Below are 14,127 nucleotides of genomic sequence, written 5' to 3' on the forward strand. Positions count from 1 at the left end.
CACATTTGAGCCTTTCCGTGTGAAGAGCATGAAAGACTGGAGGGATGGTTTGGTTTGGCTTGGTTTTGAACAAGCTTTCCAAATATTTTGGCTCTGCTGTAAAAACATGTCATGCAATCGGGGGAATGTGAGATGTTGAAGTCTGTTCCCTTTATCTGTGAACAGTGCCCATTCAGTGTGATTGATGCTAGTTGCTGTATTGAGGAAGCTCTGGAAGTTCACCTTGGCCCTAACTGGAGGCCCATTAAGTACTTCCCATGCAGGTACTGGCTCCCACCCAGGACTCGTGGAATGTAGCTATTCAAAGACAAATTTCATTTTGCAAACAGTAATTTAATAGTGTAACAGTGTACAGACCAGAATATCAGTTAATTTCAAAACATTTTATTCTACACCAATTAGCTCAGGTCCTGGAGGGCAAAATGACAAGAGGTTACTCGTTCACTATGTATTTAATTAATTGAAAAATGCTCAAATTGCTTTTACAGTTGTTATTAAAAAGTGGAATCAGTGTTGCCAGTGCTCAACCATAATTGGAACCCCAGGGAATTAAATATTTAGCATTAGTAATGTAACAGTACTTAGGACACAAATTTCTATTTTCGTCATGAAAGCTGTACACTGAGAGTGTGAGCGGCTGTAAGGACAGCTGTGACAAACGCAACGGCCTGGGATATTTCAATAAGACACCTCATTGGACAGCAAGTCTTACCACATTACTCGTTTGTAAGAGATCTGCAAGTTTAATTCCCAGTAGAAACCCGTTGCCCAAGTATTTAGATTTCTAATTGCATGCAGGGTGAAACAGTTGGGCAAATGTCTTGCCATAAGTGGCTGAAATGTATAATGCTTTCTAAATAATCCCATATAAGTTCGTGCCTTTGTCGATTTAAAAATAGCAGGACTGTCAGGGAATAAAGATCTTGTTTGTTTTAAGTTTAATTACATTTTAAGCATCCATGCATTCAGTGCTACAGTGAGAAAAGTTGGATATTGGCTCTAATGAGCTACAGGGGTAGACGGCTAGAGACCCTGAGGGATTCACTCGGTAAATTAACTGGATAAAAGTACTTGCTGAGGATATAGCTGATGGCTGAGTTGCTCTTAAAACCCAGTTATAGAGCTGTCTCTCATTCCTGTTTTCATTCCAAGCAGCCTCTGTAGAGACCTTAACAGCCGCCTGTTAAAACTGTTCAACTTGTCAAAATGTATTATATTACTCCACTAATAAATAGTATTAAAGGGTATTTGCCTTCACTTCTCGTTTTCAGAGGGGGATCAGGTTGATAAACACAACTGGCTTAGGTTGGCCTTATTTTAATTTGTTTATGTCATCTAAGTAATATGGAAAGTGAACGGCTTGAATTTGCAAACATTACTTGCCGAGGATGTAAACTTAGGAAATACTGCATTCCATGGAAGCAAGTCACCAGCTTGCCTGTTGAGAGATGTATGGCCAGCGGTCCTGGGCCACATTCTAAGTGCTTGTGAACCTCATGTTTCAACTGACATTCTTTGAAGCATGACTAGACTAATTCCTTTACCAACCCTTAGGTGTTGTGAAGAGAAAGTTGTAAGCTAATAGTATACATTTCTTTTGCTTCCCATTTTCCCTGTGTCCATTTTAAAATTATGTATTGTAATTGATTATGATTTCTTTCTTTTCAATTTTAGTTTTCTTCCTCTCTTACATGAGAAGAGAGTAAAGAGTAGTTTATTTGCTAAACTCTCTTTGAGACCCTCTTCACTGATTCTCTCCCCCTGCCTGCTGTCACCTGCACTAACAATCTGCAGGAGCTTTTCTGTAACATTTTTTTCTTTTCTTTTTTTCATAGATTTTTTATTGTAATTAATAGAAGGGTTACATGATATTTACCAGATAGAAGGTTCATTACTTCACAAACATTGATACCCTTTCTCATGTTTTGGTCCCCATATCCCTCCCTCCACCCTGTAACATTTTTTCGAGGCATGCTTTCCTTGGCATATAAGGTAGGGTGTGTAGTCTATGTGGAGAAGATAATGTGGGTAGTTCTGCACAGGGCGGTGACTTGCCAAGCATAATCATCTTTCTGTATTGGTGCTCCAGAGCATCTTGTGCTCTGTGCTGTCATCTCTCCATCCACCCACCCACCCACCCATCTTCCATCCATCATCCATCTGTCTGTGTGTCTGTCTGTCTATCTACCTACCTGTTACTAAGGTTTGAACTAAGGGCCTGGTGCTTGGCATTTGTGCTTGGTAGGCACCACTTGAGCCAGGCCCCTAGTTCTTTTTGTTGTTGTTATTTTTTAGATAGGGTCTCAGATTTTTGTTCTGGGCAGCTTCAGAATGTGATCCTCTTACCTAGGCCTCCTGCATAGTTGGAAGTGGTCTATACAGGGACCGACCACTATCCCTTCCTTGTTGAGATGGGAGTCTTGCTAGTGTTATGCCCAGGTTGTCTGGGCATAGTTATGTGTGGATGTGTAGCTCTTTGTAGGCATGTATCTCTATGCATATATTATAATAAAACATTGGACAAATATAGGATGAGACTAAATGAACTCTAGGATATGGAAACAAGTTTATTTGTGTGATTGTTGTTCTTAATGTACTATGTTATTTCTCTTCTCTTTTTTTTTTGCCCTTATGGTTAATTTCATGTTGTTACTATATCTGACTTTGTTACCTGACTTTGTTATATATACATTTATTTGTTTATTTGAAATAGGGAAAGGAACGGGGGGAAACATGATGATTGGGGAGAGGGGGAGGGAAATGGGAACAAAAATATGAGAAGGGGTATCATTGTGCGAGAAGTAATGTACCTACTTGCAAATGTAACTATAATCCCTCTTTACATTATTCCGATGATAATAAAAAACATTGGACAACCATTCATCAAGTGATTATTCTGTGTGTGATATTATTTGAAACATTAATTATTCCATCTTTACAAGAATAATGAGTTTAAAAAGTATTACTTTTAGCAGCCAGGTATCAGTGGCTCTCACCTATAATTCTAGCTGCTTGGGAGGTTGCAAACAGAAGGATCATGGTTCAAGGCCAGCCCAGCAAGAAAAGTTCAGAAGACCCCATTCTCAACTGATAACTGGGGATGTAGTAGCTTGTTGTCCTAAGATACATGAGAAGTTGGTACTGGTAGGATTTTAGGTCCAGCCCAGAAAAGTCCACGAATAGCCTATCTCAGTGGAAGAAAGTACTTGTGGTGATGCTTACCTATCATTCCAGAAACAACAGGAAGCCTAAAATAAGCAGATCCAGGTCTTAGATGATCCTGTGCAAAAATGAGACCCTATCTAAAAAAAAAACAAAAATAGAAGAGCTGGAGACATAGCTCCTGCATTAGAATGTCTGCCTAGCACTAATAATGCTAAGAAAAAGAAAGATTATGAGCCATATTTTCCCTGTAGGGAAACCCAGGCACAGAGAAGTTAATGTCCCCAAGGTTACAGGGAGAGAAACCAGCCTGACCTGGCTTGGAACCTGTGAAGTTGAGCATATGAGTCAGCTCTCAACCAAGACATTTATTGTTTGGGGTCTTCTTTCTTGTAATTTGCCTTTCCTTATGAGTGTGAATATACTTATTGCTTTTGCATTTCTTCAGAGAATTTGCCTGTTCATGTTTCTTGGCCCATTTCCCCTCAGTGCTGTCCTGTCAGAGTACAGAGAAGTCTGTATTGGTTACCGCTCAGCCTGCTACCTGTGTTTTTGCTTTGTTTTATTGTAATGTCACCAAGGTTTGCTTTATGGATTGGAACAGGAGGCAGCCTTTCACCACCCCAAAGGTGGCAAGTATGTTTACTAACACCTTTTTGTACTATTTTTTCCTTGTGCTCAAGGAAATACCTTTAATTTACAAAGGCCTTTTGTATGTTTGTGCACGGTGTGGATGAAGACAACCCTCCTTTTTCTAGCAGCATCTACCTCGTCCTCTTGTACACTGGCAGGAGAGGCTACATACTGGCCTCTATGTAACACCATAGTCCACCTGCACGTCTCTGTGTGGCCAGTTCCTGTTATGGATTGCTTAAATCTAATCCTGCAGCATCCCATTTTTTATCACCATAAAACTAATTGTTTTAACGTTTAAAGACACATTGCCTAGAAGATACTCCTGGTTAAATTATAAAAGGTACACGTTCCTAAATTAACAGACACCACTCCTTTAGAATGATAGAAACTGTGGTAGCGATGCAACAATACTTCCATGACCGAGTTCCCAGAATCGGTGATGGTGCCACACCGCAGAGGGGAATTAAGGTTGCAGGTGGCATTAGAGTCACTGGCTGGCTGACTTTGAGAAAATGGATTATGCTAGATTATCTGGTTGGACCTTAATGGGGAAAAGGAGTCAGGATGGTCAGACTGAGCGCGATTCAAATCAAGAAGACTCTGCCCAGAGACCTGATGGTTTCCCACTTGAAAGAACACACCCAAGTACCCAAGAAGGGAGTGCCACTGGGTCCTGGAAAGGTCAAGAAAGTGTCCTCCCCTCAAGTTTCTGAAGAGAACCAGACCCTGTGGCTCCTCCATTCCTCTGTGGCTTCTTGTGCCCAGCAGCCACAGAAAACCAATGCAAAGTCAGAGAGAACAAGTCTTCACTCCATTTTTCTACTCCTTTGGCCTCTTCCCCCACTACTGGCCACCTCTTGTTGGTAACCTCTGAACAGTTTGTCAGCAGAGTTTGTGACAACAGAAACTTGTACAAGGGGGTCTGGTTATTTATAAGGCAAACCCCCTTCTGTTTTCAAAAGAGAATCGATCATTCTCAAACTCATTTTAAGATTCCTTTAGGATTGTGATTGGGAATGTATTGAGATTAATTTGGGGGAAATGATTGAATTGGGAGATGGTAAATAAATTCGAGGAGGGAATGGCAGGTTAATTTGGGGAAAGGGACATCTTTCTCCTTCTAGCTCCCCACAGGAATGGGTAATGCACACTCCTTGAGTTAATGAATGTGTACTTTGTTTTGCTTTTGTTGAAGAGAAGAAATAAACAGTTGTTTTCTAAATATTTTGTAGTTTCTCAAGATCAGTTTATTTAGATTCTCAACTTTTCCTTACAGACTCTACGTATTTCCATATATCCGTAATTGAATTACTCGTTCACTCCAAATATGGTTGAATTTTACTTCTTCATTATTTTTCTTTATCTTGATTGCCAAAGTTTTATTTTATTGGATTTACATTATAAAGCAAAAAAAAGATTTTGGTTTTAATCATGCCTTTTTTTAAAAATCAATTGTTTAGACCCCTTTTTGTCAGAGAAGGAAATTACCACATGCATTTGTTTAATTCTAGTTAACCTTTCATAAATAAAGACCCAAAAGAGCAGGCTTGAAGAAGAATGTCCATTCCTGCAGAATTGTCATTAGAAAATCTACCAGAAATAAATTGGGGGAATTTAGCAAGGGCCTCTGGGTGTAGGCAGGACACCAATGTGATAAAGGCTTCCAGGAAGTTGGGGCAGAAGGTCAAAGAGACTTTCCTGGATTTGGGGAGAGAAGGTGGGCCTGGCCCTCACTTCCACTGTGCTTTCCTTCTTCAAGGTATCTATTGTAGGGTGTGGGAATTCCACCACACCCTAATTCTTCTACCTTTCAGAGTCTTGAGATGGAACTCAAGCTGGCCTTAAACTTAGATTTCTTCATCTCACTCTACTGAGTACATGTACCACCATGCTGGCCTTGTTTCACTTGTTTCACCTACTTGTTTAGTTTTTTTAAATTTCTGTTGATTCTTAATAAATATTCTTAGGCTATGAATTATCCTCTAATGTCTGCTTTTGGCTGTGTCAAGTAGTGTTTGTATGTACTCATCTTATTTTCTTTCTCAACTAAATAGTTTGTAACTTTATATTTTTTATCCAAATACAGTATGCATGCATATATATAAGGCAGGTTCTCAGTATGTCACCCAGACTACTCAAACTCCTGGGATTAGGGGTTTCTCCTACCTAAGCCTCCCAGGTGTTAAGATTAGAGGTGTTTCACCTTAACCAGCTGACAAAAGTTTTTTAAGTTTGATAGGATCATGTCTTAAGTTATAGAGTGCTGGCCTAGCATGTGTTAGGCCATGGATTCAATCTTCTTTTCCATCCTGAAAAGAAAGTAAAATAAAAAAAAGAGAAAATAAAGTGAGTAGAGTAGTATTTCTTGGGGAAGGAAAGAGTGCTGGAGAAGGCTGTTATTTACTGTTCTTTTGTCTCCTCCCCTATCTCCACCAATATGGCTCAAGAATGGGGTCTGTATGGTTTCCACTTTGGGTAATATATTGAGATTTCCTGTGTAATGAGACATATTACTTATGTAAACATAGGGAAAGGATCTTGAGTCTGTTTATTAAAGCAAGTTAGTTAATTGTACTTGTTAGTGTACTTGCGTTAGCTTGAGGAAGATGCCAGCTGACTTTATACATTTTCTTCTCACTTAAAATCAGCAGATGATAATGGCATTTGCAGGGAAATGGGAATCTAGAGCGAATCATGTTGAGTGAGACAAGTCAAGACCAAAGGAACAAAAGGCACATGGTATCTTTAATATGTGGCTATTAGATCCAAACAGTACAAGAGCAAGGACTCAATATTTGCATACCCAATGCTATGGACATGGTACGGGAAATATAAGCACAACTACATAGACATAAAAACTTATGACTCTATAGACATAATGTTTTATTACATTGATTAATACGTATCTATGATATACAAACCCTTAGCTTAATTTTGATTATGTTCTAAAAACTAAGTGCCAGTGCTTGTATATAGAGATTCCCTTCTTGAATACTTGTTTGTTAAACACATCATTTGAAATATGATGTAAAAATCAATGTTAATAAATTCTTTAATAAAAAAATCAGCAGACAGCTCCTAATATTTTAGAGGTTGTTTCGCAGCCCTCCTTCCTCGCTGTACCCTGTGCCCCTGTGCAGAAAGTAAAGCATAACATAAAATCAGACCCACCACTTGCTGCACCCATGTGCTTATAGCACGTAGAATAAAAGCAGAAGGACCTGTTGCAGGATGCACAGGACAGAGCACATTTGCAGCTCAATCCCCTTCACCCCTACCTGCACCCCTGCTTCCTGGGGCTTGGGAAGTTAGAAGGGTGGAGGGGAAACCATGGAAGTATGCACATTTTGCCTTCTGCTGATGTTTTGAGTCTTTTCATATCTGCCACACACAGCCCCGTGTTAACTCACTGAACCTCTCTGCTAGCTGGCAGCCAAGTGAGTCCTCACCTCCCATGGTGTAGCACTTCAAAAGGCCTGCTGTGCTGGCAGAGGAGAGGACCACTCTACCCCACCCTCACTCTATCTACTTACCGGAGGAGCAAAGAATTTGAGGGGTGTCTCTTGATAGGGTTCTAGAAACACCAAGTGTCATTTGAATAACAGATACTTTTTGCCTAGTAGCAACATTGTCTTAAAGCCTAACTAACTGTAATGTTGTTTGGAGAGGTCCACACACCAGCCATGATGAATCTGAGAAGCTCTCTTTATCTCTCAGGAAAAAAGTGGCCGCTTGAAGCCTTTTTTCTACTATGAGACAACTCTGCTGAAGGCAGGAGAAACGCTGCCCACGAAGGTACCACTTACAGAACAGCTCAGAAAATGTGCCATTTACAAACCCTCATCACGCTCTGCTGGAAATCAAACTGGAATAACATGCAGGCTGGCTGCATCACACTCAGCTACTATATCCTACGTTCATGGTACCTAGCCTGTCTAACTTTTGCATTCTCCTCCTTTCTCCTCCCTTTCTCCCTCCTTCCCTCTAAAATAAAAATTATTTTTTTCATTTACAAAGTTTTGGCAGAAATTTTAATACAGTATGAAAGCTTTCTGGATAGACCAGTTTTCTCCAACCAGTTTAACAGAGCTATCATCATAATTTGTTCAAATGAAACACACAGGCTTTATCTAAAATACTTCTTACCTGTTGCTTAAGAATATGTTCAAATGGGGGCCGGGAGTTTGGCCTAGTGGTTAAAGTGCTTGCCTAGCATGCACGAAGACCCGGGTTCGATTCCTTGTTACCACATACATAGGAAAAACTCAGAAGTGGTGCTGAGGCTCAAGTGGTAGAGCTCTAGCCTTGAGAAAGTCCAAGGACAGTGCTCAGGCCCTGTGCTCAAGCCCAGGAATGGCAAAAAAAAAAAAAAAAAAAAAAAGAATATGCTCAAATGCTCCAGGCACCATATGTTCAGAACATCAAGAGCCCAGTTGTCTGTTCCCACTGCAAGGATACGAGTTGAGTCCTGCAGGGACTTTTCCAGAGTGGTGCTCTGCCCAGTGTGAGAACTCAGAAGCGGCTGCCCACAGGAGTGTGTGGCAGCCAGTGCAGCAGAGTCTCCGAAATGGTGGTAAAGTTGGTATTGTCCTGTCATGTCACCTCTCCAGAGCAACTGATCTCTCCCTAAGATACCAAGCCCATATTCAATGATCTGGCCTGGGAATCCCACAGAATTCCTGAAATTGGATCCAGAATTTTATGTGCAGTTATGTTTTTCTGGCCATACACTTTCTCAGGTTCTCAGAGATCTTCATAAACGCCAAAATTGTCACCTCCACCATGCCAGAGGAGGCAGAAGTTGTAGTCTGGCTGTTAGGTGCTTGAGAGAAATCTACTGGCATGTGGCAATGCCATGGGAAGAGAAACTCAGGGAGAATCATTTCACCCCAATGTTTTTCCTAATGCTGTCACCCTGGGACAGGGTAGCTCACAGTCTCAGTGCCCTCCCTCCCATTACCTTCCATGTGCCCAGACATACATCTAGGACTCTTTTTTTGCCAGTCCTGGGCTTGAACTCAGGGCCTGAGAACTGTCCTTGGGCTTTCTCAAGCCTGGAGCTCTACCACTTGAGCCACAGCACCACTTCTGGCTTTTTGTATGTATCTGGTACCAAGGAATCAAAGCCGGGTCTTCATGCACACCAGACAAGCACTCTACCACTAGGCCAAACTCCTGGCCCACATCTAGGATTCTTAAGCTCCTGATTAAGATCGGACAGCTTTTCATACTAGCTAATCCTTGTCAAGCATTTCCAAGAAGAAAAGACATGAATACCTAGTAATAGAGACATTGTTTTTTGTATTTAAGACCATGTCTTGCAATGTAGCTCAGGCTGACCTCTGATATGTGGTCTTCCTATCCCAGCATCCCAAGTGCTGAGACGATATGCACACACCACCATACCTAGCAACACGTGCATTTTACTTGATCTACAGGAGGAAGTGCTATATATGATCTTGCCTGTTTTTCTACTCTGTGTCTCTGAGAAGCTAGTGAGATCTTCCTGAACTGAAAGAGCATGTACTGGGCTAGCTGGGGACTTAGTGGTAGAGGTAGCCTCCCCTCGTGAGTTACCCTGCCTCAGGGTGCTCAGCCTCCACACTTGATGCTCCTTGAGGCTGCCTCCAGATGTCCATTTACAGCCTGGCTGCCTGCAGATACGGAGGCCATTCAAGACTTTTTCATGTTTTCCTTGATGAAGTCCTAGCATGGAATTACTGGGGAGATGTGTGTGTGCGTTCCTGGTTATGACAGTTTTTTTTTTATTCATTGCTCTTCAAATCTGCTGAAACAACTCATTCTGCCAGCCAGAAGGGGATGGGAATGCCCCTTTCTGCCCATAATTAGTGTCATCAGATGTCTTCATCTCAGTGTCAGCCTGACAGTAAACTAGTTGCATTCATTGGCAGGTCTATAATTAGGAGAGAAGGTGAACAGTCCTCTGTACATCCATTTTCTGAGATTTTTCTTTTTTCCAGTGAACGTGTCTCTTTCCAATCAAATCACACAGACTCTATTCAATTAAGGGAAGGAACCCTGATAAGAAAGACGTGTTGCAACTGTTTTCTCTGGTTTAACTTTGGTCTTTTGTCCTTGTTCCTATTATTTCAGGCCATCGTTTTAAATTTTATACCTATTTAAAGTTGATCAATGCTCAAGAAGCTTGTTGGCTTAGACTGCAAGATCCTACCAAGTATAAGAAGACTTTATACATAAGCATATACATAAAGAGATGGCATCTCCTGGCAGGGAGGCAAAGGTCACCTTGCCACCTTCCCCTCTAATGCACCTCAGAGCAGAAGATATGACTTAAGAAATGTCTTAGGATGCTCTGTGATCTCTAAGCTTTACCACCTTTGTTAAAATCCAGTCAATCACTTACTGCTTAGCTGTCTGAGGTGCACTGAATGAATCTGAATGTTTGAGATTAAAAAAAAAGACTGAGGAAGAGGTAAATCTCCTTAGAAGGTATAGGAAGCTCAAAGTAATTGATTTTTTTATTTTTAAATGGTGTTAGGACTTGAATTCAAGGTCTTGCACTTGGTAGGCAAGCACACTACCACTTGAATCTCATCCCTGTCCCATTTTTGTTTTTATTATTTTGGGGTTGTCCCTAGGTTTTGCTTAAGCTGGCCTAGGGCCACCATCCCCCCACTTTTGCTAAAGGAATAGCCGGGGTTACAGTCATGAGGCACCATTCCCTGCCCTGAAAGAACATTCTTGAAGGCTCCTTCCAGAGGAGGAGAAGGAAATAGGAAATGTGAGTGAAGACATTGTTTAATTTTGAGAGAACTGGAAATAATTTCTGACACAGTTTCAAATGTTTGTAAAGCATGGAGCAAACATAAGCTTCACAGCTGTGAAAAACAAAAACAAAAACAAAAACGTAAGCTATTGAGAGGAATCAGCTAAATCTCACAGCTTCCCCCAACCTGGGTCTTCATGGTCATCTCATGGAAAGCCATTAAAAAGCAAGTCCTGATTGGGGCTGGGGTTTGGTAGGACCAAAATTCCACCCCCCACCTTTCCTGAGAGCTTTTCCTGCCTTCATTCTTCTAATTTCTTCCTTCCCTTCCTCTTGGCTGGGGTGGGCTTTATGTGAGAGTTTATATGTATTTATCTCCTTCCTGAAACATTAATTAAGAAACAGGTCCTTTCTACAGAGATCACAGCGTGCTTCATGAAAAGCCATTGGGTACAAAGGCAAAACATTAACAAATTGATACTTTCTTGTGCGGTCACGCCTGATTTAAGGAAATAAACTGGAAATGGGCTATGAGAATTGGAAATTGACTTTAGCCACAGTTAAGCTGTTCTCTTTTAAAATATTAGCAGTTGTGTGTGCAAGCCAATATTTATTTTCTAATCAAAGGTTTGCGGCAAATGGTTTACAAATGAAAGAAATGAAGGATGAATACTTGAAAACATTTCCAGTAATAGAGCTGGGAGGAGGGTATTTTATTTCAATGGCAGATCTAGGTCTCTATCCATGAAGATCCTGACTGTCGTGGGGAAGATTTGCCAGTCTAGAAAGCTGACCAGTATCCCACAATCCAAGGCTAGCCCCCCTCCCCATCAGACCACCATAAATAAAATATTTTGGGGGTCAAAATAAGTTGACAATTTCAGTAGATTCAAGACAAACGAGTTAACATAGTAACTGTGTAGAGGGGGACCCCCTTATGAAAAGCTTCCAAAATTCCATTATCTGAACTGTCACTCTCATGCAGCCTGCTTGGCCTCGTCTCTCTGTGCTGTATTTTCCCCAGCTGCCTGGACTATTGTGTCTCCTATCTCCCATCACCCTGTCACTTGGCCATTCCTAACAACTTTTGGCAGCTCGTCAGGGGACAACAGGGCTTGAACCTCATTGATTCTCACACCTCATCGTGTGAGCCTGTGTACCAACACAATCTTTTTTCTGTAAATACTCCAGCAGAGCCGGAGAGGAAGGTGTGTGGAGAACCTGGAGCTGTGGGCCAAGCAGGCAGATCCTGGTGAACAGAAGCTGGCGAGGTAGGGCCTTCTGCATCTGCCCCCTAGACTCCAGCCCTGGCCTCCAAGATTTGCTTAATTAGACGATATCTAATTCCACTTCACATGGTGTCAGCCGGGTGGAAGGGGACTTAGTAATTAGGAAGCACAGATGACTGTTCTGTCACAATCTGCTCTCTCTCTAATGCCATTTTCTAGTACTTTCTCTCACTTTTATGTTTGGCTGGTAACCAGGTGGCTGGGATTACAACCAGTAGCAAGTGAACTCTATCCCATGGGTTGATTTTCTTCCATATTCACCCACCAGAAATAACGTTGGGTTATCCTCTACATAAGCAGAACTCAGCAGCCAGCAGGCTGTCCTGGTCTTTGTTTTTATTGGTCACAAACTTATAAGTGTCAACGCGTAGGCATTTTTTGTTTATTTGTTTTCTGTCCCATTAGGCAACCCAATAGAAGATTATTTAGGAAATCCTTTCCCAGCAAGAAATATATCCATTTACTGTTTTCTGTGTGTTGGGTCCTGGAGTCCCAGCCTGCTCTTGCCTAGTTTTGAATATTAAATAATTGGCATCACTTTGGTGTGAATTGCTTTCACCTACGAAGATATCTTTACCTTTTTTAAAAGTATAATTTGCATACAGTAGGATTTGTAGATTTTTAAATGTATAGCTTTATGAGTTTTATTGTTGTTATTTATTCATTTATTTATTTTTGATGGCTCTAGAGTTCCTGCTGAGGTAGAAAACAGTGTCTGGTGATGACCTCCTTCCCGTCTACCCCCTGACAAACACAAGACACCTCATAAATATTTATTGACTGGAAAAGTGAATCATTTGACTGATTGATGCTGAGAGACTTCTAGCTGCTGGGTAAAAATCTATCTCAAAAGTAGATTCTAGACCAGAAGAGCAATTTTTCAGGAAAGACTTCACAGTGTACCCACCAGCCACTGTATAGCTTTGGGGCTATGCAGAGCCGGGGTTGGGACCATCTCTGCCATCTACTAGCTGTCTGTGCCACCTCAGGGAAGTTTCTTCACCTGTTTGAATTGTCAAATTCAGAGCAGTAGTACTATGTCATGCATTTGTTGTGATGATTAAATAAAATTTTCCACATCAGCGCGCGCACACACACACACATACATGCAATGAAATACTACACAAAATAGAAAGAACAATGAAATCATGGCTTTTGCAGGAAAACTGAGTAATTTGAGGACATAATGAGCAAGACAAGACAATCTCAAATATATGTAAATCTGTTTTATATATATTGTGTGTATATGTATATATATATATAGTTTTTACTTATGTGGAAGCTAGACCTAAAAGACTGACATTATTTCCATATATATCCATATATAGTCATATGCATAATCATTAGCTAAACATAGAACATGAAGCTAGATAAGAGACTGCTTAGGAGAAGGAGGAAAGCTAGAGGGTGAATAATTGTGTAATACCTTGCAAGTATCTATGCAAAGTGCAAAAATATCCTCAATGAAAGCTACTGCTCTCCAGGGAAGAGAAGCAGGCTCTATTGGAGAGACTGCCTAACAAGAAGGGTGAAGATTGAATATGATTACAATAGATTATCTGGGACTCTGGAACCTAGGACAATAAAACCTGTTGAAATTGTTTTGAGGAGAGGGGAGAGCAATCGAAGGGTGAGATTGAGTGGAATGCATTGTAATTGTGTCTGGAAATGTAACAGTGAAAGTCCCCCTGTATGACTACTGTAAACTAGTCAAATAAATGAGTGAATGAATGAATGGGTAGTTCCTATCAAGAATGTATCTTGCCGGTCATAGTGGCTCATGCCTGATAATCTTAGCTACTCAGGAGGCTGAGATCTGAGGATCGAGGTTCAAAGCCAGCATAGGCACTAAAGAATGTGAAATTCTTATCTCCAATTAATCACTAGAAATCAGGAAGTGGGGCTGTGGCTCAAGGGGTAGGATGGTAGCCTTGAGTTGAAGAGCTCAGGGACAGCACCCAGGCCCAGAGTTCAAGTCCCATGACCCACAGAAAAAAAAAGAATATGTTTTGATGCTGACTATTAAATGCTTTTACATATCTTGTGACAGATGGTTACTGCTGTGGAGAGACTGCACGGGCTAAGAAACATTATGGCCACTTGTTCTATTAAAAATGTTGACAAAAGCCGGGGACTGGTGGCTCATGCCTATAATCCTAGCTACTCAAGAGGCTGAGATCTGAGAATCACAGTTTAAAGCCGGTCTGAGCATGAAAGTTCATGAGACTCATCTCCAATTAACCACCAGAAAACCGAAAGTGGTACTGTGGCTCAAGTGGTAGAGCACTAGCC

Source organism: Megascapheus bottae, chromosome 24 (genome assembly GCF_031878675.1).
Source record: "Megascapheus bottae isolate mThoBot1 chromosome 24, mThoBot2.hap1, whole genome shotgun sequence".
Lineage (NCBI taxonomy): Eukaryota > Metazoa > Chordata > Mammalia > Rodentia > Geomyidae > Megascapheus > Megascapheus bottae.